Source organism: Triturus cristatus, chromosome 3_1 (genome assembly GCF_964204655.1).
Source record: "Triturus cristatus chromosome 3_1, aTriCri1.1, whole genome shotgun sequence".
Classification (NCBI taxonomy): domain Eukaryota; kingdom Metazoa; phylum Chordata; class Amphibia; order Caudata; family Salamandridae; genus Triturus; species Triturus cristatus.
In genome coordinates, this window is record NC_140583.1 from 1,156,926,309 (window position 1) to 1,156,950,265 (window position 23,957).

At 46.1% G+C, this 23,957-nt stretch overlaps 1 long non-coding RNA gene across 1 annotated transcript in view; it reads left to right on the plus strand.

Moving 5' to 3' along the window:
• Positions 1-21,770, plus strand: part of LOC146861676 (uncharacterized) — a 53,242-nt gene extending 31,472 nt beyond the window's left edge. The window contains exons 2-4 of the long non-coding RNA XR_014979298.1: positions 1,312-1,461; positions 2,176-2,263; positions 20,779-21,770. This is a non-coding gene — a long non-coding RNA (uncharacterized LOC146861676). The remainder of the gene's footprint in view (positions 1-1,311; positions 1,462-2,175; positions 2,264-20,778) is intronic.
• Positions 21,771-23,957: the final 2,187 nt, after the last annotated feature.

Genomic DNA, 23,957 nt, shown 5'->3' on the forward strand with positions numbered 1-23,957 from the left:
TGGGTTTTGTTGCTCACTGCACACGCAACACAATCTCTCACAAAATGTTCAACTCCCCAAATCCATTCCTGGCCACTAAAAGATTTCTCTAATCCTCCTCTTCATAGCTCTCATGCCCACGTGACCTTCATGGGCAAGAGCCAATATTTTGCTCTGCATTATCTGTAGCGGGAAACGTCCATTACAACGCAGGCATTACATTGTAATGCCTTTACAACGCAGGTGTCATTACAACGCTGGTGTCATTACAACGCATGCCATTACAACGCATGTGCCATTACAACGCATGCCAATACAACGCATTTTAAGGTGAGTAATTGATGTAAGTTGACTGTATTTTATACTTGGGTATTATACAAGTTGTAAAGCTATATTAATTTCAAAATATTTACCTATATGTTTAGCTTAAAAAAATATTAAAAGAGCTTGGCACTCATTTCCTGGGTGGGAGAGTGTATGAATACTCTGGAATTAATTTTAATAATTGAGTATTAATTATTATTTAGTTTAGTTGAAAGTAGTTTTTAAAATTAATATATATAAAAATAATTAATTGAAAGGGATGCCTGGGAAACAGGGGTGTTGGGTGTGTGTGTGTGGGGGGGTATTACTAAGGTATTAATTTGAATAAATGAGTATTAATTATTATTTAGTTTAGTTGTTTGTATTTTTTTAAATTAATATATATGAAACAAAAAATTAAAAGCGCTCAGCACCCATCCAGTGGGGCAGGATGGTTGGGAAACAGGGGTTTTGGGTAAGGGAGTGTATTACTACTCAGGTATTCATTTTAATATTTGACTTACAAATATTATTTAGTTTAGATGTTAGTATTTTACAAAAATGTATATATATCAATAAAATAATTAAAAGTGCTTAGCCCTTATCATCTGGGACGGGATGCATGGGAAACAGGGGTTTTGGGTGGGGGAGTGTATTAATTCTAGGTATTAATTTTAATACGTGAGTATTAATTATTATTTATTTTAGCTGTTAGAAAAAAAAATATTTCTGAAATTTAAATAACTAAGTAATAAATAGACATGCATATATGTGCAACATAAGTTTGCAAAAATAGACCTAAAAATGTTTAAAAAGTAAAATTACTAATAAATAATACATCTTACAAACCAAAAATGGACACATTAAATTATTGTAGCAAACTTTATTACATTTAAAAAAAACAAAAAAAGACAGTTTTGGAAAATTACAAAAAGAGTTTAACAAAAACTTTATTAAAGGTAATATTTTTAAATAATAAACATGTTTTTTTAACTGTATTGTAACAGATACTTTTTAATTTTTTTGTAGGTTTTCCCATGATTTCTCGTTAGAATGAATGAGAGAAGTTGTCCTTTTTTCCTTTTTACAAAAAAAGATGATGTTGCTGCTTGTACGTAAATTTCGTCATTGGGAGGAACGTCGCGGTCAGGATCAGAAGCAAGGAGGGGCTGCATAGAGGTAAGGCAAATTACAATTTTTAAAAATAGATTAAAGATGGCATAGTTTATTGTAAGGAGAGAGAAGGGAGGTAGCAAGAACTAGCATAGTCGTCTTTTGATAGTTTTGTATGTTTTAACCCAAAAATGTATTTCTATGCAGGTAGCAGTTGTAGGCCCACATCGGGTTGATTGCTATCGTAAAACTTTTGGTTTTAGAGAATAATTTTAAAAGACTGATTATCTTTTTTTTAAACCAAAGTGTAATGAAAGCAATAATTGGTATATATTTTTAATGTGACGGATTCTGAAATTAAGTTATTGCGTCGTCGTGGATTTTCGGGAAGAAGAAAGGAACATGGACACAGTTGGTCTGGATCGCATCATTACTTTTTTAGACAATTTAACATTTTTGATACATGGTTTTTGAAATTAGTCTGACTTTTGGTCGAGAGAGGAATGCAACTATGGATTTCTACTTGCGATTTTTGCCAAAAATCTTTTATTATTTGGGTTTTTTTGCTGGATTTTGATCGAGAGTGGATTGCAGTGATGGATTTCTTGTTGCGGATTTTGCCAAACATCTTTTCTTTTTCTGGATTTTTTTTTTTGGGGGGGATGCGTCTTTTGTAGGTGAACACAGTACAGTTTTCAGGTTCTTTTTCACTGTAAAAATTGGCTTTGCCGAACTGTGTCCATTTGGTTAGTTTGACTCAGGATTTGGTTTGCATCACAGATTATGGAATATTTATTATGGACAAGACTCTTGGTGAAATGTGGGATTGTTCCCAAGTCCAAGAGTTGAAAAAAGAAGACAACTGAAGGTAAGAAACCCGACTTTAAATTTATATTTAAAAAAAGAAATAGAAAAATGCCAATTGAATTAGGGAAATACATTTTCGAAGCAGCCAAGTAAGGTGGTTCAGGTGTTAGTGTAGATTAGAAATGTAGGATGTGTGCAATATTGCCTAGGTAGTCTGAAGCCAACAAAAATTGTTGAATTGCACCCAATAGTAGCATGGACATTTCTCTTGTTGTTCTTAAAATCCGTGGGTTCAGACTACCAGGCAATGATTGTGCGATTATAATTTCTTGGAAATTTTGCTCCTTCACAATTTCCCAAAAATGATAGAAGTTAGGATGTGGTTTACCTATTGATTTGTTGAAGGAGTTGTGCCATCTCCCTATGGGTTTATTTGTTTTTGCTCCTGCCTCTAAGCAGGTCGTGTAGCAGTTCCACCACTTCACATGGAAACGTGGCTTCCTCCTGAGACCTGCCCTGCTTAGATATCCAATCCATGTGTCTTCAAAGTAATTTAGAAGGGGTGCCAATTTGTCTTCGTTTGCAAAAAAATAGTCAGATTCAGTAATAGATGTGTAGTATTCATCTACATTGTCAGGAGGAACAAAGAAAAGTGCTGTTAGTTTCTTCAATTCAAATTGCAGTTTACTGTCTGTAATGTAATCCTCGAATAAGGATGTTTTTTGAATTTTTCTCCAATAAGCCCGTGAAAAGTGAAAAAAACATCCTTGAATCTGGGTATCGTGTACATTTTGGTAATTGTGTTAATCATAGGTAATTCAAAGTCAATTAACACTTTTCTAGGACTTTTGTTCATGGTTTTAGCTTTTATCACTGACAAAAATTCAGTGTATGTTGAGGCTTGTTTATCAAGTAGTAAACTATAAACTAAGGGCACCACTGTATGACTAATGTAGGTGTGAATAGTGTATATTTGGGTGAATGGATGGGGTGTGGATTTAAATTTTCCATCCATCATCCAAATATCACTAGTCTCTAATTTAACAAGATTATGGGGTGTGCTAAACATTAGAATTCTTTTAAGAGGGTTTTTTTTGTCATGCAAAAGAAAGGTTTCATTAGTAACAGTTACAGTAAGCTCAGGAGGAATTTTAATATCAGAAAAGGTTTGGGGTGTTGCACGTAGGGGCTTACTTGCCTGTTTTTTTACGCTGTATAATACTGCGTAGGTTGGGGATTGTGGGCATACAACTTGCTACATGGATAGGAATGTTTTCTGATACCTCTCTCAAAACTGAGCCACGGGGTTCATTGGAGGTGGATGCCAGGTCTTTCATTTCCTTAATATTTTCTCTTACCTCTAGCTCCATTGCAGAGGCAGAGTGGTTATGCTCGCTGGTCCTTTTAACAGTGTCACCAAGTGTCACCAAGAGTAACTGCTCTGCCTGTGCAATGGGATGAGTAATAATGCACACACCCCCAATGACACCTGGGCTCAGTTTATCTCTCCTTACAATAAACGTGTGCACTGTAACTTAACAGTCTATTTCCCCTGCTTGATTTCAAATATTTGGCTTGGTTTCTTGCTGCCATTCTCTGTAAAAAGAAGAAAAAGTGAAAACGTTGTTTTAGTGATTTTGTGTATGATTGCTTTTAAAAATAGTTTGCCTGCAAGCGTAAAATTAGTCTACATTAATTATTTTACAGCTTTTTTTTACAAAATTGAACCGAGATTTAATTGCATTGGCTTGGCAATGTTGGTTTGGAATTGTTTGCTGTCTTGATACCTTTGATAAAAAAAGGTTATTTTTGGAAAGACTTGACAGAAAGAAACAGGTTACCTTTATTAGGTATTTCTCTTGTGTGGCCAGAAAGTCTGGAGTGGATTCAGGGTTTCTTTGCATTTTTCTTTTAACTGTTCTTTCTGTGGTGTTTTGTGGTTTAGCTTCTTTGGTTCTGAAAAAAGTGCAGAAATGTTCTCAGTTTTTTGCTATGAAAAATCTAGGTTTGCAAATAGCTTGCAAAGAAAATGTTTAGTCATTATGTACCCCAAAAAAGGTCATTTTCTTTTTGTCTTTGAGGCTCTAAGTTTTAATGCAATGTTACTTTTTCCATAGAAATGTTACTTAACTTGAAACCTGCAAAACAAAGTTTTTATTTGTGGTTTTTGATAATTTTTACCTTGTATAGTTTGGCTTCTTATGTGTTGATGTGCTTGATTTGATTTTTTTGTGGCTATGGATGTGTTCCTCCACACTAGTGGGGTAATATGATATTATCTGTACCTGTTTAATTGCATGCTTGAAAAAGAACAGAAATGAAAATGTGAAATTTACTGTTTAAATATCCATTTTTAATTTAAGTTAATTAAATTTGCACCCAACACCATCCAGCACTTTCTCTGAGGCAAGCACCTGTTGGTGTAGGAATAGTAAATTTGCACCCTCGACCATCCAACACATTCTCTGAGGCAAGCATTTGTTAGAGTAGGAATAGTAAATTTCCCCCCTCCACCATCCAGCACTTTCCCTGAGGCGAACACTTGTTGGAGTAGGAATAGTAAATTTGCCCCCACCACCATCCAGCACTTTCCCTGAGAGAAACACCTATAGGAGTAGGAATTGTAAATTTGCCCCCACCACCATCCAACACTTTCCCTGAGGCAAACACTTGTAGGTGTAGGAATAGTAAAATTGCACCCACCACCATCCAGCACTTTCCCTGAGGCAAACACTTGTTGGTGTAATATTATTAAATTCGCCCCCACCACCATCCAGCACTTTCTATGAGGCTCCCACCTGTCGGAATAGAAATAGAAAAATTGCCCACACCACCATCCAGCACTTTCTATGAGGCTCCCACCTGTTGGAGTAGGAATAGTAAATTTGCCCCCACCACCATCCAACACTTTCCCTGAGGCAAACACTTATTGGTGTATTAATAATAAATTTGCCCCACCACCATCCAGCAGTTTCTCTGAGGCTAGCACCTGTCGGAGTAGGAATAGTAAATTTGCCCCACCACCATCCAACACTTTCCCTGAGGCAAACACTTGTTGGTGTAGTAATAGTAAATTTGCACCACCACCATCCAGCACTATAGCTGAGGCTAGCACCTGTCAGAGTAGGAATAGTAAATTTGACCAACCACCATCCAACACATTCCCTGAGGCAAACACTTGTCAGTGTAGCAATAGTAAATTTGCCCCCACCACCATCCAGCACTTCCCCTGAGGCTAGCACTTGTTGGAGTAGGAATAGTAAATGTGCCCCTACCCCCATCCATCACTTTCACTGAGGCAAACACCGGTTGGAGTAGGAATTGAAAATTTGCCCCCACCACCATCCAACACTTTCCCCGAGGCAAACACTTGTCAGTATAGTAATAGTAAATTTGTCCCCACCACCATTCAGCACTATACCTGAGGCTAGCACCTATCGGAGTAGGAATAGTAAATTTGCCCCCACCACCATCCAGCACTTTCCCTGAGGCAAACACCTATTGGAGTAGGAATAGTAAATGTGTCCCCACCACCATCCAACACTTTCACTGAGGCAAATACCTGTTGGAGTAGGAATAGTAAATTTGTCCCCACCACCATTCAGCACTATACCTGAGGCTAGCACCTATCGGAGTAGGTATAATAAATTTGCCCCCCCCACCATCGAACACTTTCCCTCAGGCAAACACGTGTCAGTGCAGGAATAGTACATTTGCCCCACCACCATCCAGCACTTTCCCTGAGGCAAACACTTGTTGGTGTTATATTATTAAATTTGCCCCCACCACCATCCAGCACTTTCTATGAGGCTAGCACCTGTCGGAATAGAAATAGAAAAATTGCACACACCACCATCCAGCACTTTCCCTGAGGCTAGCACCCGTCGGAGTAGGAATAGTAAATTTGTCCCACCACCACCCAACACTTTTCCTGAGGCAAACACTTGTTGGTGTAGCAATAGTAAATTTGCCCCCACCACCATCCAGCACTTCCCCTGAGGCTAGCACCTGTCGGAGTAGGAATAGTAAATATGCCCCTACCCCCATCCAGCAATTTCCTTGAGGCAAACACCTGTCAGAGTAGGAATAGTAAATTTGCCCCACCACTATCCAACACTTTCCCTGAGGCAAACACTTGTTGGTGTAGTAATAGTAAATTTGCCCTACCACCATCCAGCACTATACCTGAGGCTAGCATCTGTCAGAGTAGGAACAGTAAATTTGACCAACCACCATCCAACACTTTCCCTGAGGCAAACACTTGTCAGTGTAGCAATAGTAAATTTACCCCACCACCATCCAGCACTTCCCCTGAGGCTAGCACTTTTCGGAGTAGGAATAGTAAATGTGCCCCTACCCCCATCCATCACTTTCACTGAGGCAAACACCGGTTGGAGTAGGAATAGTAAATTTGTCCCCACCACCATTCAGCACTATACCTGAGGCTAGCACCTATCGGAGTAGGAATAGTAAATTTGGCCCACCACCATCCAGCACTTTCCCTGAGGCAAACACCTATTGGAGTAGGAATAGTAAATGTGTCCCCACCACCATCCAACACTTTCACTGAGGCAAATACCTGTTGGAGTAGGAATGGTAACTTTGCCCCCACCACCATCCAGCACTTTCCCTGAAGCACACACCTGTCGGAGTAGCTATAGTTCAGTTCAGTTCAGTAAATCTTTATTTCGCTGATTAAAAATCAACATAAAAAGTACAAAATACAAATACAATATACAGTGTACAGTATATTTACATTAGATCTGAACCGACGGACATTAAAAACAGGTTAAAAATGAAACTTTAAAAAGGCACTTTACAAAGGGCACATTGCATTATTAATTCATCATTATTCAATCACGGGTATTCCTCAATCTTACCGACACTCTCAAGAAATTTACAATCGAGCACAAAGTGCGGGTGTCCACGGCCATTTGTAAGAAATTCTGGGCACTCTTGTCTTCACGTATTTTAGCCTCCTTTAGGATATGAACAAGAAATTTGTGACGGGGGATTTGATAAAAAGAACACAGAAGTACAAAATGAAGGGTGTCCTGCGGAGACCTATTGTCGCAGCCGCAGGCACCCTTCTGTCAACCGTTACTGTGAAACCTGGAGGATAAGCTGAAATGTGGTGTTACAGGTTGAGCCTAAAACGGCACATTAAAAATCTGTCCTGGTGATTATGCATTAGATATAAATAGGGCTCCATTCCTGCTCCATTACTCACTCGGTGGTGTGCTATAACTGATTTCTTTAAGGAGTCAGTGCTTGCTCTTTGTGCTTCAAATTTATCCAGTAGCTCTCTTTTAATCTGGTGTCTACATGTGGGGGTAATGGAGGTAGGATCACTGAAAAGAGATAGGTGGTCGGTTGAACCCAATGTCTCTTTTATGTACCTCAGCCATGGGATACGTAGGTGGTTGTCCATTTGCAAGCAGTCCCGGGCTATTTGCCTGCTTAGTTCCGCTGCGGGATTCACCCATAACCTGAGCCATAACATAATGGGTCTCACCTTTACCAAGTCGGTGATATAAGGTAACCCCAGTTCTGTGTGTGTTATTCCTGCTGGGGTACCCTGTGGTAGCTTCAATATCCTCCTAAAAAATGTATCTTCCTCCAGTTGCAGGAGCCTTACATCTCTAAATCCCCAGACCTCCGCTCCGTAAATGGCTTTTGCAGTGCTGACCGCCACATACAGATTCATCACCTGTTCCGGCGACCACCTCCCCAGTCTACGAGCAAAGTTATGAATAGCCCCATTTGCCGATACCAGTTTTCTGCATCTATCCTCCATGAACAGATCAAACTTTGTATCCCCGTCAAACAGTAGACCCAGATAAGAAAAAGAGCTCACTGTTTCCAATCTGTGCGACCCTATTTTAAAAGAAAATTTCCTGCGTGGTTTCTTGCCAGCTATCATGACATACGATTTGCTCAAATTTACGGACAAATCTAATTCGTCCATAAACTCCACAAATCCATTGACCAATTGTTGTAGGCTCACGGCCGTCCTGGCAAGCAGGACGGCATCGTCAGCATACAGTAGAACCGGTATGTGACGATTTCCAGCTTTGGAACAATCCACGTTTAAGGCAACCAACCTTCTCTCCAAATCGTTAATGTAGAGAAAGAACGAAAATGGGGCAAGGATACACCCCTGCCTCACTCCGCTCGTGCAGGGGAAGGGATCCGTGCACCCCCCCGTTGTGCAGCGGACCCTGGCAGTGGTGTTCCAGTGCAATTCTTTTAAGATGTCAATGAGTCTAGGCTCAATTCCCAGGTTGGTCATCAGATCCCAAAGTTTGCTCCTGTTCACATTATCGAAGGCTGCCGCCAGGTCCATGAAGCCCATGAATAATGTGCCTTTACCAGCCTTTGTGTATTTAGTTATTAATAGGTACAAATTCAAGCATTGGTCACTGGTAGACTTGCCTGGCCTAAAGCCGTATTGAGTGTCTGCTATAATGTTGTGTTCTTCTGTCCATGACATCAAGCGACTCAAAATTGCCCTGCCCAGCAGTTTGGCCGATACGTCTATCAACGATATTGGTCTGTAGCACTGTGGATTGTCCCTTCACCCCTTCTTAAAAATAGGGACAATCAGTGCCGTAGACCAAGACCGTGGCAGACCCGTGGCAATTGCTGCATTTAGGACCCTCGTCATAATGGGAGCCCAGAGATCAGGGTTACTCAGGTAAAGGTCAGGTGGCGTCCCATCAGGCCCGGGTGCTTTGTTGCGAGTTAGCCCTCTGATTGCTTGGGTAATTTCTTGGAGTGAGAATTCCACCTTGCCCGATCGGCATTCCTCTCATCCCGCTGTAGTCACAGTATCACTTTCATGATTATACAGACTCTTAAAATGTGCCACCCACTGGTCAGGAAGAATGTTGTTACTGATCCCCGGGGAGTTTTTCTCTTGGAAGCAGGGCCTATTGATAATCCTCCAAAATTCGCTGAAGTCTCTATGTTCCCCCGCTACCCTCAGGTCCGCCCACACTTCTGCTTGGAGCGTAATCTTCCTCTGCTTGACCTTTGTCTTATATGCCTTTCTACATAGGGCTACTGCCTGTTTGTCCCTAGGGTAGATTTTGAGACATAGTTTCAATTCCCTAAGTGCTCTCGCGCATTCGGGATTAAACCAGCGTGGCTGTGTTACAATTTTTACTGGGCCTTTTGCTTTCAGGAGTTCCCATATCATGGTAGTTAGTACCTCAAAGGCAGAAACCAAACACCCACCTTCTACTAGGGGATCAAGACAGTCTTCAATTTGGTGTTTGCCTTTTATCACCAGGGATTTATAGAACTCCTCTGCATTGATCTTATCCCATCTTAGTCGCCTCCCCTGGTCTGTTGGGATCAGTGTAGAGGCGGCCTGTTGAGTTCTACTGCGTCCGTCGCTGTATTCTAGGACCATTATCAGCGGGTTATGGTCGCTAAAGGGGTTCCAGTCTATTCTCACTTCCTTCACCCTGTCCTTTATGGCAGAGGATATCATCATAAAATCTATAATTGAATAACAACCTCTGCCCTTAAATGTTGGAGTGAGGAAGCCATCCCTCCCTGGGGTTATCAGATCTATAGTGTGGGTCATGGCAAAGGTGTCCAGAGTTTTCATGAGGCTGTTTCCCTCCTTGTTATGCTCGAAGTGAGGCCCACTTTCTACCGGACAGGATGACCAGTCTGCATTTGCGGGAATCAGTTTGGGGCAAAGGTGGCAGTTAAAGTCACCCATGATCAAAACTGCTGGTTCCCTGCCCCTTCTCTGTTGTTTGGTCTCATGCTTTAACCTATTTTCTAGTTCCTGAGTTACTGATTCATTTCCTTCCCCTGAGACTGAGTTGTAGATGTTAAATATCAGTAACCTTAGTCCCTGCCCCTGAAATTCGACTGCCTGGATTAGGTGTGACGACCATGAGGGTTCTGACCATGTGCCTTCCAGCTCTAGATTAACATCCAGGGCTAGCCCACCCTATAGTTATAGTAAATTTGCCCCCACCACCATAGAACACTTTCCCTCAGGCAAACAAGTGTTGGTGCAGGAATAGTACATTTGCCCCCACCACCATCCAGCACTTTCCCTGAGGCAAACACTTGTTGGTGTTATATTATTACATTTGCCCCCACCACCATCCAGCACTTTCTATGAGGCTAGCACCGGTCAGAATAGAAATAGAAAAATTGCACACACCACCATCCAGCACTTTCCCTGAGGCTAGCACCTGTCGAAGTAGGAATAGTAAATTTGCCCCACCAACACCCAACACTTTCCCTGAGGCAAACACTTGTTGGTGTAGCAATAGTAAATTTGCCCCCACCACCTTCCAGAACTTGCCAGAATAGTAAATGTGCCCCTAACCCCATCCAACACTTTCCCTGAGGCAAACACTTGTCAGTATAGTGATAATAAATATGTCCCCACCACCATCCAGCACTATACCTGAGGCTAGCACCTGTCAAAGTAGGAATAGTAAATTTGCCCCCACCACCATCCAACACTTTCCCTGAGGCAAACACTTGTCAGTATATTAATAGTAAATGTGTCCCCACCACCATCTAGCACTATACCTGAGGCTAGCACCTACCGGAGTAGGAATAGTAAGTTTGCCCACCACCACCATCCAGCACTTTCCCCGAGGCAAACAACTGTTGGAGTAGGAATAGTAAATTTCTCCCCACCACCATCCAACACTTTCACTGAGGCAAACACCTGTTGGAGTAGGAATAGTAAATTTGTCCCCACCACCATCCAGCACTTTCACTCAGGCAAAGACTTGTCGGTGCAGGAATAGTACATTTGCCCCCACCACCATCCAGCACTTTCCCTGAGTATCTTCCCTGAGGAAAACACACAGAGGTTTTAGAATAGTAATTTTATACCATATCAATAACCAGTGCCGGCTGATATATTTGTGAAGTTAATAAAGTTTTTTTTTGTTCACATCATATTTTACAGTTTACTTACAGCTGTTTTTGTAAAGGTTTATTTGTCCAAGGTTAGTAATTGGTGGTGCTGTATGTCCAGTATCTGTTAATATTTAAAGGAAAACTTTTATATATAGTTATGCTTTTGGGCTTTTTACTTTAAATACATTTTGTTCATTTATTCATTTAGGAAAGATAATTTTAGGAATGTCTGTAGTAGACTAGGAGCTGTTTTTCAAATGCTGTAAATAATTTAGAAATATATTATAAGTACTTCTGTCTGTAGATGGTAGTGTTCAACTGGAAAGTCGGAACAATTATCCTGCTGCTCCTGATGCGTGTGGTCACCATGGAAGTCAGTGGACGGTTTCTTTTATATGTTTTTTGGTGGTAAACAACAATTTAAATGAAAATATACTTTGGAAACGATTTTTTGCACGATTCACAACCTGACAGAATGTAAATGTATTTTTTGGGGTATAAAAATGTTCGTTTATACGTTACTTCTCGGAATGTCAGCCATTTTGAGCAGATGGTGGGTCAGGGGCTGTAATAAAAATAGTTGAAAGACTGCTGCTTTATGTGTTTCAAGTTGATTGTACGTATAATCTATTTTTGTCTCTGACAGTAGTGTATATTTTATAATTTGTTTAGTAAATATGTGTTAATTTTGCAGTTTTTTTAAAACATACTTTTTTATTTTATTATTAATACCCAGGTATTTTAATGGTTAGGTAGTATAAATATACCAGAGTATTGAAATGAATACCTGGGTATTAATACTCTCCCCCACCCAAACCCCCTATTCCCCTTGCATCTCGTCCCAGGGGATGTATTGTAAAATTTAGACTTTATTACATTTTGGTTATAAACAGTGAAAAAATATTATGCGTTGTAATGGTATAAGTTGTAATGGTATGCATTGTAATGGAATGCGTTGTAAAAAATGTGATGTAAAAGTATGTGTTGTAATGGTTTGTGTTGTAACGTCTTATATTCCTCTGTGGCACCACCAAGTCCATTCTCCTCATGGCTCCCATGTGCATACTTAACTCAGGAAACATGTTTGAAAGAGCTGGCTTCCCCGTCTTTAGGTACCCAACCTTTTCCTAACATACCAGCTACCATGTTTCATCCTCCTGTACTGCCACTTTCCATTCTTCCTCTAATATACACCCAAAACCAGACTCACCCGAAGGGGCCACCATGCAAAAACCTCCATCCTCTTGCTCACCCACCTGCTCATTGTGGAGCGGCAATCTGGACAAACAGTCCGCAAAAACATTCTTGGCACCTGGAATATATTCCAACTGAAACTGGAATTCCATCAACTTATAGTGCCACTTTGCAATGCGGGGAGTGGCATTACCAGCCCCCTTCGTGGTAAACACATTTATCAAAGGCTTGTGATCCATCCGGATGATGAACTCAAAACCCCACCAATATTATCTAAAATGGTCCACACCCCACCAGAAAGCCAGAGCCTCATGCTCTATTACAGAGTAAGTGCATTCCACACCTCTTAAAGTTCGGGATGCAAACTCCACCACTTCTTCATTGTCCTCTCTTTTTTTAAGTAAGACCGCAACCAATCCATGCTGACTGTCATTTGTGACCACAATAGATGGATCATGTGCATCAAAAGGTTGAAGGGGAATGGCACGACTCAATTCCAGTTGTATTTTTTGGAACTCACGTTCCTACTTTGATGACCACACAAACTGCTGTTTTGGTTTCATCGGAACCTTCATATTATGGAGTTTCTCACTGCAGTTGGGAATGAACCTGGCATAAAATTCCAGCATACCAAAAAATGAATGGAGCTGATCCTTGTTTTTCGGTGTGGGGAAACCCTTTATGGTCATTACCAAATCCTTCTTAGGTTCCATCCCCAAGCAGACAACTTATAACCCAAGTAATCCACCTCATTCACACCAAACTTACATTTCTCCGCCTTTAAAGTGACTCCCCCCCCTTTCAGTTAGAATGGATAACATAGTAGCTAAGGTCTTATCATGACATTCCACATGCTTACTGCACACCAAAATGTTGTCCTGAAAGCATTAACATTGGGAACCCCCGAAAACATCTCCATGAACCTATGAAATACCGCAGAGGCCGATGCCAAACCAAAAGGCATTCTCCTGAACCTATAAGCACTGGAAGGGTTTACCAAAGATGTTAAATGACGACTTTCTTTTTTCAAAGTGATTTGGTGGTAAGCAGAGGACATATCCAGCGTGGTAAAAATGTTCACCCCTTTTAATGAACCTAGCATCTCCATAATGTTGGGCAGGGGATGTCTATCCACCCTTATTCTCTTGTTAAGATTCCTCAAGTCAATGCACATCCTAAGGGCACCATTACCTTTCGTGGCCAAAACAACAGGAGACAACCATTCAGAGCTTTTAATGGGTTCAATGATACCCTGCTGATATAGACATCTCAACTCTTGAGACAACTTTTTCCTCATGGCAAATGGTGCATGTCTGGCTTTGTGAACTACAGGTTGGACTCCTTACTTCAAAATTATGATGCAAAAATACTTTAATCTTTCTCTGTGTTTTGATAAAGACATTTGGGAAAGACACACTCCAATCCTGTGCCCCTACAGCCCAGACAGACCTGTTTTCATCTTTGAACAGCACCTGCTCTGGACTATTTGGGTCTAAAATAATACCCATAGTTTTCTTCTTCAAACGTTCCAGGAGTGAAGACCTGTCATTTGCTAAGTACACACTGGCAAAAGTGAAATGCCCCTTAAAACCTAACACACAGTCAAACTCCCCCAAAACCTGTTCTGGTTTACCATCATAAGCTATAGGTTTAACCAGGGATTTACTCAGAGGAATATTGATAAACCAACTTCACTACTCAGGACCAATGAGAGTGAAAAAGGATCTGGAATTAGCATCATGGAAAGAAGTTCTCCAGCTACTCCAATATGACAGAATGGCCTCCTAACACTTGTAGGATCAAACTTTAGTACATCAAGATCATCCACATTTCTCATAGAGTCATTCACCTTGCCACAGTCATACAAATGATCCAACTTTCCAGAAATACCAGATTCACAGGCATCCGACACACATCTGACATACACTGGCTTAGATTTGCATGTCTTTGTAATTCTTTTTGCACCTTGCACAATACTTCTCAGATGCAGGACTTGATGAAGCATTCTGCAAACCAGTTAAGTACAATAGTCCCAGTGGTACGTCCGTAGGGGATACCAGGTTGTGTAGCACAGATATATATTATTTTCATGGTGGTTTCGTAAGAGTCTAGGTACGTGTCGAGATAGTTCCACATCCTTCTGGATGCCGGTTTCCAGGGAGAGTTCTGTAGTGCTATGTTGTCCGCTACTCTGAGATGGGTAATCCAGTTGATCCAGTCTTTCTAAGATGCCTTGCTTGTGTCTTTCCAATTGGCAAGGACCATTTTCACTGCTGCTGTTAGTAATAGGTCGAGTAGATCTTTATCCGATTCGGTTCTCAAGTCTGTGCTCATAAATGCCATGGGCAGGGTGGAAAATTATTTTATTAGTGTACAACCGAACAACCCATTTATAAAGTCAAAGATTTTCCCCCAGAACGATTTAAGTAGTGGGTATTGAAAGATAAGATGTGCTAAATCCCCCGTTTCCTTGTTACACTTCCAACATAATGCGTCATCCCGGAGGGCTAATGAGAATAATCGAGCCGGGATCCAAAAAGCCTTGTGTAGTAGTCAATATTTTGTTTGTGAGAGGACCGGGGTGATCTTATTACGTGAGATGGAGCTCCATAGTGTGGACCAATCTTGTTTGTTATGTGTGGCTGTAGACTGTTGTTCCCAATAGGCAACAGTCTTATCATTAAGTTTAGAGGTTTTTGGAAGGAGGAGTTTGTAGAGCTGCGAGACCTGGTGGCCCAATTTGTTAATCTTTGTTACAAGCAGCAGGGAGATTGATGGTTGTAAGGTGGTTAATTTGGCTTTTAAAAGGGCCGTTCTGATTTTCAAAAAGTTATAGAATTCAATGTCAGCTAGGTTATATCTTGACTTGAGGTCTGAGAATGTAATAGGGTATGCTGCGTTTTCTAGTTGGTAAGGGTAGTGGATATCTTTCCCAATCCATGTGTCAAAGGCTAGGCTTTTGCCTTTATACAAAATCTTGCTATTGGCCCAGAGTGACTCCATTTTAGATCCTTTGATACTATTCTCCAGCTTCTTGTCTACCCTTAGTGCGCGATTTTAGTATTTTTAAAGATGGACTTAAAGGTGTGGGGTATAGTCTGTTTGTTGTTAGGAGAGCCAGGGGGCTTAGGTTATTCAGAATGGCCCTCTGTACCTCTAGCCAGACCGGGGTATAGCCGGTGGGTGGCCCTGTAGTTTGCTTTCTGTATCCCGCTCGCCGCTCCGCTTTGTGCCCCCTGTAGTTTGCTTTCTGTATCACGCTCGCCGCTCCGCTTTGTGCCCCTTGTACTTTGCTTTCTGTATCCCGCTTTCTGCTCTACTTCTGCCCCTGTATTCTGTATTGTGTAACCTGATCACCGCTCTGCTTGTGCCCCCGTATTTCTGTATTGTGTAATCGGATCGCCGCCTGCTCTGTGCCCCTTGCTTTTGTTCTCCTTTCGCTCCTCGGTGCCCTGCGCCGGTCTCCCGTCCTCCGTCCCCGCCGCTGCCTCCTCTGCAGCCCCGCCCCCTCGCCACACCCGTCTCTCGCCTCCCGCCTCCCAGCTGCTCCTCCCTCCCCACCTCCCCATATATGGCGGCAGCTGCGTGGTGAGGAGAGCGACCCTTGACCTCCTGGTAGGTCGCTCCCCCCTCCGCTGCAGCTCCGCCTGCACCCCCGCTGCCACTGCTCACTGACCGCTGCTGCTGCCACCGCTGGTGAAATCGAGGCCCTCCTCCACCCGCAGGCTTCCACCTGCGCCTCATCCCTGGTGGACAGGGGTGGCCCTTAGGTTCGTTGTTCACTGTTCGTTTTGCTCTGTTTCCTTTTGCTGCCGTTGCTCTGTTACTGAATCTGTCCGTGCCCCCTGCCCCCGCTCGCCGCTCTGCTGTGCGCCCCCTGTATTTTATACCCTGATCGCCGCTTTGCTCTGTGCCCCCTGCCCCCCGCTCGCCGCTCCGCTTTGTGCCCCTTGTACTTTGCTTTCTGTATCCCGCTCGCCGCTCTGCTTCTGCTTCTGCCCCTGTATTCTGTATTGTGTAACCTGATCACCGCTCTGCTTGTGCCCCCGTATTTCTGCATTGTATAATCGGATCGCCACCTGCTCTGTGCCCCTTGCTTTTGTTCTCCTTTCGCTCCTCGGTGCCCCGCGCCGGTCTCCCGTCCTCCGTCCCCGCCGCTGCCTCCCCTGCGGCCCCGCCCCCTCCGCGCCCATTCGCCACACCCATCCCTCGCCTCCTGCCTCAGAGCTGCTCCTCCCTCCCCACCTCCCCATATATGGCGGCAGCTGCGCGGCCGTGCAGCGGACGCGCCTAAGGCAAGCCCGTCTGCGCCCGTCCGCGCCTGGACCGCGCCCAGCGCCAGAACCCCTGGCCCTCGCACCTGCCAGGCCGACCACCTCCGCTACGACGCCAAGACCCTCATCGCTCTCAACCCAGGAAGGACCCACACCTGCTGCAAGGTCGCCCCGAGATGCACCCACGGCCCCTTCTCCTGCCGGAACTGCAACTTCTCCTGCCACAAAAGCTCCAAGACACCCACCACAACGGAAGCCAACCAGCTCAGATGCATCCTGATCAACACCCGCTCCGCACACAAACACGCCGTCGAACTCTGGGACCTACTCGACACCACATCACCGGACGTCGCCTGACCGAAACCTGGATGAATGAAGCCTCCGCGCCAAACATCGCCATTGCCATCCCAGACGGGTACAAGATCACCCGCAGAGACCGCGCAAACAGAGCCGGAGGAGGTATCGCCATCGTCCACAAAAACACCATCAAGATCTCTACAAACACCAACGACATCCTCAGCACCGCCGAACACATGCACTTCCAGATCCACACAGACCCCAAGACCACCCTAAGAGGCACCCTCGTCTACGGACCACCAGGACCCTGGCCTCAAGTCTGCGACTCCATCGCCGACCTCATCAGCACGCATGCGCTGACCTCCACCGACTACATCCTCCTCGGAGACCTGAACTATCACCTGGAGAACAACAACGATAGCAACTCCTCCACCCTGATCGACAATCTCACCAACCTCGGACTCAAACAGCTCGTCACAACGCCGACCCACATCGCCGGCCACACACTTGACGCAATCTTCTCATCAAGCCCCCACGTCACCTTCAGCCACGCCTCCGAACTCACCTGGACTGACCACCACTGCATCCATTTCTCCTTCCGAAAACCACTCACACACCACCGCACCCTACAGACCCCCCGCCGCCGCTGGGGAAAAATCACTGAAGAACAACTACAGACAAGCCTCGCACTCAACCCTCCGACGAACCCCACCAACCCGGATGATGGTGCACTCTCCCTCGAACGCTGGATGAACGATTGCGCCAACACCATTGCGCCGCTAAAAAACCCCACCAACAGAGACACCAGCAGAAGAGTCAGCTGGTTCATCCCGGAACTCCTCGACTCCAAACGCACCTGCCGGAAACTGGAAAACACACGGAACAGCAACAAGACGCCAGAAAGCCACACTGCCTACAAAGACGCCATCCGCAACCATCACCACCTCATCAGGACCGCCAAAAAGACCGCCTTCACAGACCGCCTTGACAACAATGCACACAACAGCAAGGAGCTCTTCACCATCGTGAAGGAACTCTCCAACCCCAGCTCCAACGCCAACGACATCCCACCATCACAAGCCCTGTGCAACTCACTCGCCACCTTCTTTCACCGGAAAATCACCGACATCCATGACAGCTTCAGACCCCGGACGACCCCTGCCGACCACACCGCACCAAACCCACCGCACCCCACCGCCCACAACACCCTGACAACCTGGGCTAACGTGAGCTTCGAGGACACAATCAAGACCATGGGATCAATCCACTCCGGTTCCCCATCTGACCCCCTACCACACCACATCTTCAACAAAGCCAGCAAGTCCATCGCACCCCATCTGCACAAAATCATCAACCTCTCCTTCGAGACCGCCACCTTTCCTGAGAACTGGAAGCACGCAGAGATCAACGCCCTACTGAAGAAACCCAAGGCAGACCCGAGCGACCTCAAGAACTTCCGGCCCATCTCCTTGCTCCCGTTCCCAGCTAAAGTCATCGAGAAGATAGTAAACACCCAGCTCACGCGACACCTTGAAGACAACAACATCCTAGACCCATCACAATCAGGATTCCGCAGCAACCACAGCACCGAGACCGCCCTCATCGCCGCCGCAGACAACATCAGGATCCTGCTTGACAACGGCGAGATGGCGGCCCTCATCCTCCTAGACCTCTCCGCCGCCTTCGACACCGTCTGCCACCGCACACTACGCACGTGCCTCCACGACGCAGGGATCCGAAACAAGGCCCTGGACTGGACCACCTCCTTCCTCTTCGGCAGAACTCATAGAGTCCACCTCCCCCCGTTCCGCTCCGAGGTCTCCAAGATCATCTGCGGTGTCCCACACGGATCCTCCCTCAGCCCGACGCTGTTCAACGTCTACATGGCACCACTAGCACGCATCGCCCGACAACACGACCTCAACATAATCTCCTACGCCGACGACACTCAGCTGATCCTCTCCCTCACCAAGGACCTCCTCACCGCCAAATCCAACCTCCACCAGGGAATGAAGGCCGTCGCTGACTGGATGGAAGACAGCCGCCTCAAACTGAACACAGACAAAATGGAAATCCTCATCCTCGGGTCCAACCCCTCCGCTTGGGACGACTCTTGGTGGCCCACATCACTGGGGTCCCCCCCGGCCCCCACCGACCACGCACGCATCCTGGGAGTCATCCTCGACTCGAAACTCTCCATGACCAAACAAGTCAACGCAGTCTCCTCCACCTGTTTCAACACCCTCCGCATGCTCCGCAAGATCTTCAGATGGATCCCGACAAACACGAGGAAAACAGTCACCCAGGCCCTGGTCAGCAGCAGGCTCGACTACGGAAACGCCCTCTATGCCGGATCCTCGTCCAAGCTCATCAGCAGACTACAGAGAATCCAGAATGCCTCTGCACGCCTGATCCTCGATGTCCCGCGCCGCGACCACATCACCCCCCACCTGAAGAACCTGCACTGGCTCCACGTCGACAAAAGAATCTCCTTCAAGCTCCTGATCCATGCACACAAGGCACTCCACAAAACCGGCCCAGCCTATCTCAACAGCCGACTCTCCTTCTACGTACCCAACAGAAAACTCCGCTCCGCTGACCGCGCCCTGGCCACGGTCCCACGCATCCGGAGAACTACTTCCGGAGGCAGATCCTTCTCCCAACGCGCCGCCAAGACCTGGAACACCCTCCCCCTCCACCTACGCCAAACCGAAGACCTGCTGATCTTCAGGAGACAACTCATGACCTGGCTCTTCGACCACTAACAGCTTCCCCCCCACACCCCCAGCGCCTTGAAACCCGCCCGGGTATGTAGTGCGCTTTACAAGTTACTTGATTGATTGATTGATTGATATCCAATATGAGCCTTGTTTTGCCAGAAAAGCTAGCTGGAATATTCTGAAATCCGTAGTCTGGGGGGTGTGGCTTGGACGACAGAGCTAATGGCTGCCTGATTTTGTCGCTCCGTCGGATCGGAGAAGAGATCACTGATCCCTCATGAGTAACTGAGCGAAGAGACCCAGCAAAAGAAGATCTGGGCAGCGGAAGAACCACTGCCAGCGAGGTGACCACCAAGTCGACCTCCGGTTCTCGAAGGAGAGTGAGAAATCGGTACCGCGTCTCAGGAGTCAGAGTGTGATTCGAAGTAAAATGGCGGCATCTCAGAGCCCAGCAACCCGGAGCTCTGTAAACTTACTGAAACCAAGAGAGGATTCGGGCGGAGGAGCTGCACAGCGCAGGGGAAAGATGCCCACCAGCAACAACCGAAGGGAGTAAGGATACGCTAGCGCCTTCTGCTCATTTCGGTGGGGGTCTCGTAGGCTTGTGCACTCGAGTGCTCGAGGAACAGAGACGAAGAAAAGGCTGATTTTAGCAGAGGTGCAAAATAGATGCGGTAGCGCTCGTGCTTTGAGGCTGACGAACAATTTCTCCACCTAAGTAACACAGAGACTCGACCCCCCCCCGCCCCCTTCTTTCATGCTAAATCTTTTTTTGGGATCCAGGATTCACTCTTTTGTTGTTTGACCTATATAATCCAGGGGGTTCAAGAGTGGCTCCTATAGCTTCCCTCCCTCTCTTGCTGTTGATTTATACAGATGTAATGTCTGATAGGGGAGAGTGAGAAAAAAAGAGCCCTCACAGAATTTTTTTCCTGCGCTAGTCCCTATATGGCAACATGTCCCTGTACTCCGAAATCATGCACGTTGCGCATGGTAGGTATTGACAACTCACAGCATGGACAAGTAATGCATGTACAACAGCACCATGTCACGAGGCACAGTAGTGCACATACAATAAAATGTGATGATTAGTCAACTGTGTGGTGTACAAACAGTGAATGACATACAGCTAACGCAAAGCTTTCGGTGTGCACTACAATGACCATCTACTATCTGTCCCACAGGTGACCAAGAACTCACTGCAGAGGACAACACTAGCAACCTGCACAGCCAGTCCCCTCCCCCGGTACATGGACTCTCGGATGTTGACTCCCGGGATTCTCTGGACAAATAGCTCGAAGCCGGCCCATCTGGTGTGCCAGGGTGCAACAGGTCCCAGGACCCCATCGTCCCCCCACCACATCCGCTGCAATAACAATGTCACTGCAGAGCCCTGCTGTTACGGCCTGTGCATCCACTGCCACCACCACATCACTACCACCAGTGCTGCCTGCAACACCCTCCCTGTCTCAGAGGATGACAACCCCATACCACCGACTGAGAAGGGCAGGGAGAGGATGCGGGTGCCTACAGTGGTGAGGCAACAGGTCCGTGGCAGCAGGGAAGGTGGGAGGGGCAGGGTCACCCACAGACAACACGAGGCTGGGACCCAATCCCTGGACCACATCACCAGAGTCCTTGGGGCATATGAAAGGGCCCAGGGACGAACCGGCCGGGTGGACGAACTGTTCCGCGAGCTCATCCTGCTGATGAGATCCATCGACACCCGCATGGGATAAATTGTGGACCTCTTGGGCCAGCAAGTGGCGGCACTGAGGGACAGGCCTGCGCCACAACCACCACCTCCACCTCCCTCTGGTGGGACGCAGGATGACTGTTCACCATCCTCCCCTGCGGCCACAGAGAGGGGTGAGTCCTCAGACCCCACTGGCCCTGCAGCAGGTGCCCCCCCTGCCAAGTGACAAAGGGGCCATCCTAAGAAAATCCTGGGAGTATCTGGAGGCAAAGCACATGCCAAACGCCAGTCACGGAGCCAGCCCTCATGGCAACCCTCTTCACCACTGCATTGACTTTTTAGACTGTCCTTCCCCACACTGCCTTGTGAATGGCATCTGTCTGTTGGATTGGGTCACCACACCAATGTGGTGGCAACTCGATTATCTCATCTACCATAACTGATAACTCACTGCTCCACTAATCACCTCAATGCAAATGTTCACCCCCTCACATGTCACCATTGTAAATAAAAAATCCTTACACACATGTTGTTGTGTCTGCTCCGTCTTTATTGCAGGATGTACTGTCTTCAACATGATTACAATGTACCAGGAGTATGGAATGTATGTAGGCAAGGAGAGGTTGAAGGCACCTAGGAAAACACACCAGAACAACATTCACTAGTCTTGTTGTGGCATCACAGACATCACACAACACCTACCATCAAGATAATCCAACACACACATCCTGTCGAAGTACAAACTGCCCTGTTCCAGAAACATTATCAGCCACCACAGAGTCAACAACCGGCTGCAGTCACAAAGCCCACATACACCTTCACAACAACAGCAACATCATCAGATAATGGATCCGTTGTACATTGTCACTCACCTTCAAGTGAAGTAGCGGGTGATGAGCTGTTGACGCAGGTCAACACCTTCCTCCTCTCCACTGTCCTCATCACTGGACACGGGTTGGTTTGCAGGCAGGGGCCTTTGCTGCTCATCAGCATCCAGGAGCAGGGGGATCTCCTTGCGAATGGCTAGGTTGTGGAGCATGCAGCATGCCACTACAATCTGACACACCTTCCCGGGCAAGTACATCAGTGCACCTCCGGTTTTGTCCAGGCAGCGGAAACGTGACTTCAGCAGACCAAAGGTGTGCTCCACCACACAACATGTCCTCCCATGGGCATCATTGTAGCGGACATCAGCTGCTGTCCTGGGATTCCGCAGTGGGCTCAGCAACCAAGGACAGTTGGGATATGCAGTCACCTATGTGTGACCAACACAGATACACATTGCACTGTGGCTGGGTTAGAGGACAGCATGTCACACACACAGCACGCTATTTGACTAGGCATACTCACCCACAATACATGCACACTCGGGAAGCAGATTAGCCATCAGCTGGGGTACAATGCTGTTACACAGGATGCAGGAGTCATGGGCCGAGCCTGGAAATTTGGCACACACGTGCGAGATGATCATGTCTGCCTGGCACAGCACCTGCACATTCATGGAGTGGAAATGTTTCTGATTCCGGTAGATGTGCTCACGTGCCTGTGGTGGTACAAGCCCAACATGGGTGCATTCAATGGCACCAACCAGATGGGGGATGTGTCCAAGGGGATAAAGCCAATTCCTGCCCCCTGGGGAAATGGATATAGGTGTCCTTGTATCTCATCATGGCGGACAGGACATCCCATAGCACCATACTGAACATGGGTTGCGGCATCCCACCTGCGCTGGACACCGTGTGCTGGAACATTCCAGTGGCAAAAAAATGCAGGGCCGCCATCACCTTAGACGTGGAGGTGAAAGCTGTTGGATATGTTCGGCGAGGCTGCAGGTGGGGCTCCAACTGAGCACAAAGGGTCTGTAGGGTGGCTCTATCCAGATGGATTTCCTCGATGATTCTCCATGTCTGCCAGCACCGTAAAGGGACGATGCAGATTTGGTCTCCTCCTAGTTGAGATGAAAGTGGACACATGTCAATGCAATACATCATGAGATGGCACAGCATCTCACGTTTTGCCGGACACAATGCCAACAATGACTTTCATCTAAATTGTGTTACAGACCAGCTGACATGTAGGGACTCCTTCAGCTACACTGATCATACACCTGCCAACTGACACCCAGCAAGTACATCCAAATCATACTCGCCATATGAGAATGCACATATGGGTATGGTCACGTTCACCATGGGCACGCCTGGGAGTATATCATCCAGCATTGGTGTAAAAATGCAACACCACTGTCTCACACCTAGCTGCTGCACCTGACACACCTTGAGGCGTTAGTCAAACCTGGCACACATAAACAACACAATGACCACAGGCTGAGCGTACATGATGAGTGTGTGCATAGTCAAACATAAGCGAACAGGCACATATGGACAATCTTCAACTTGTAATACATCACAGTGATATTCCCTGCACTTTTATACCTTAACATGTGCACACATTGGGGAGTCCATAACAACAATGTCCTGTGTACAGGCACATCAATATCACAATTGACATGTGTGGGAGTACATGCCAATCTAAGAAATCACATACACAAACATGGCATGTGTGCTCAGCAGTGGGGTACATGGCACATTGGCATTGTGTGCACTGTGACATGCCATCAACCATGGGGACACTGAGCACTGTGGATGACTGACAGATGGCCATTGACAC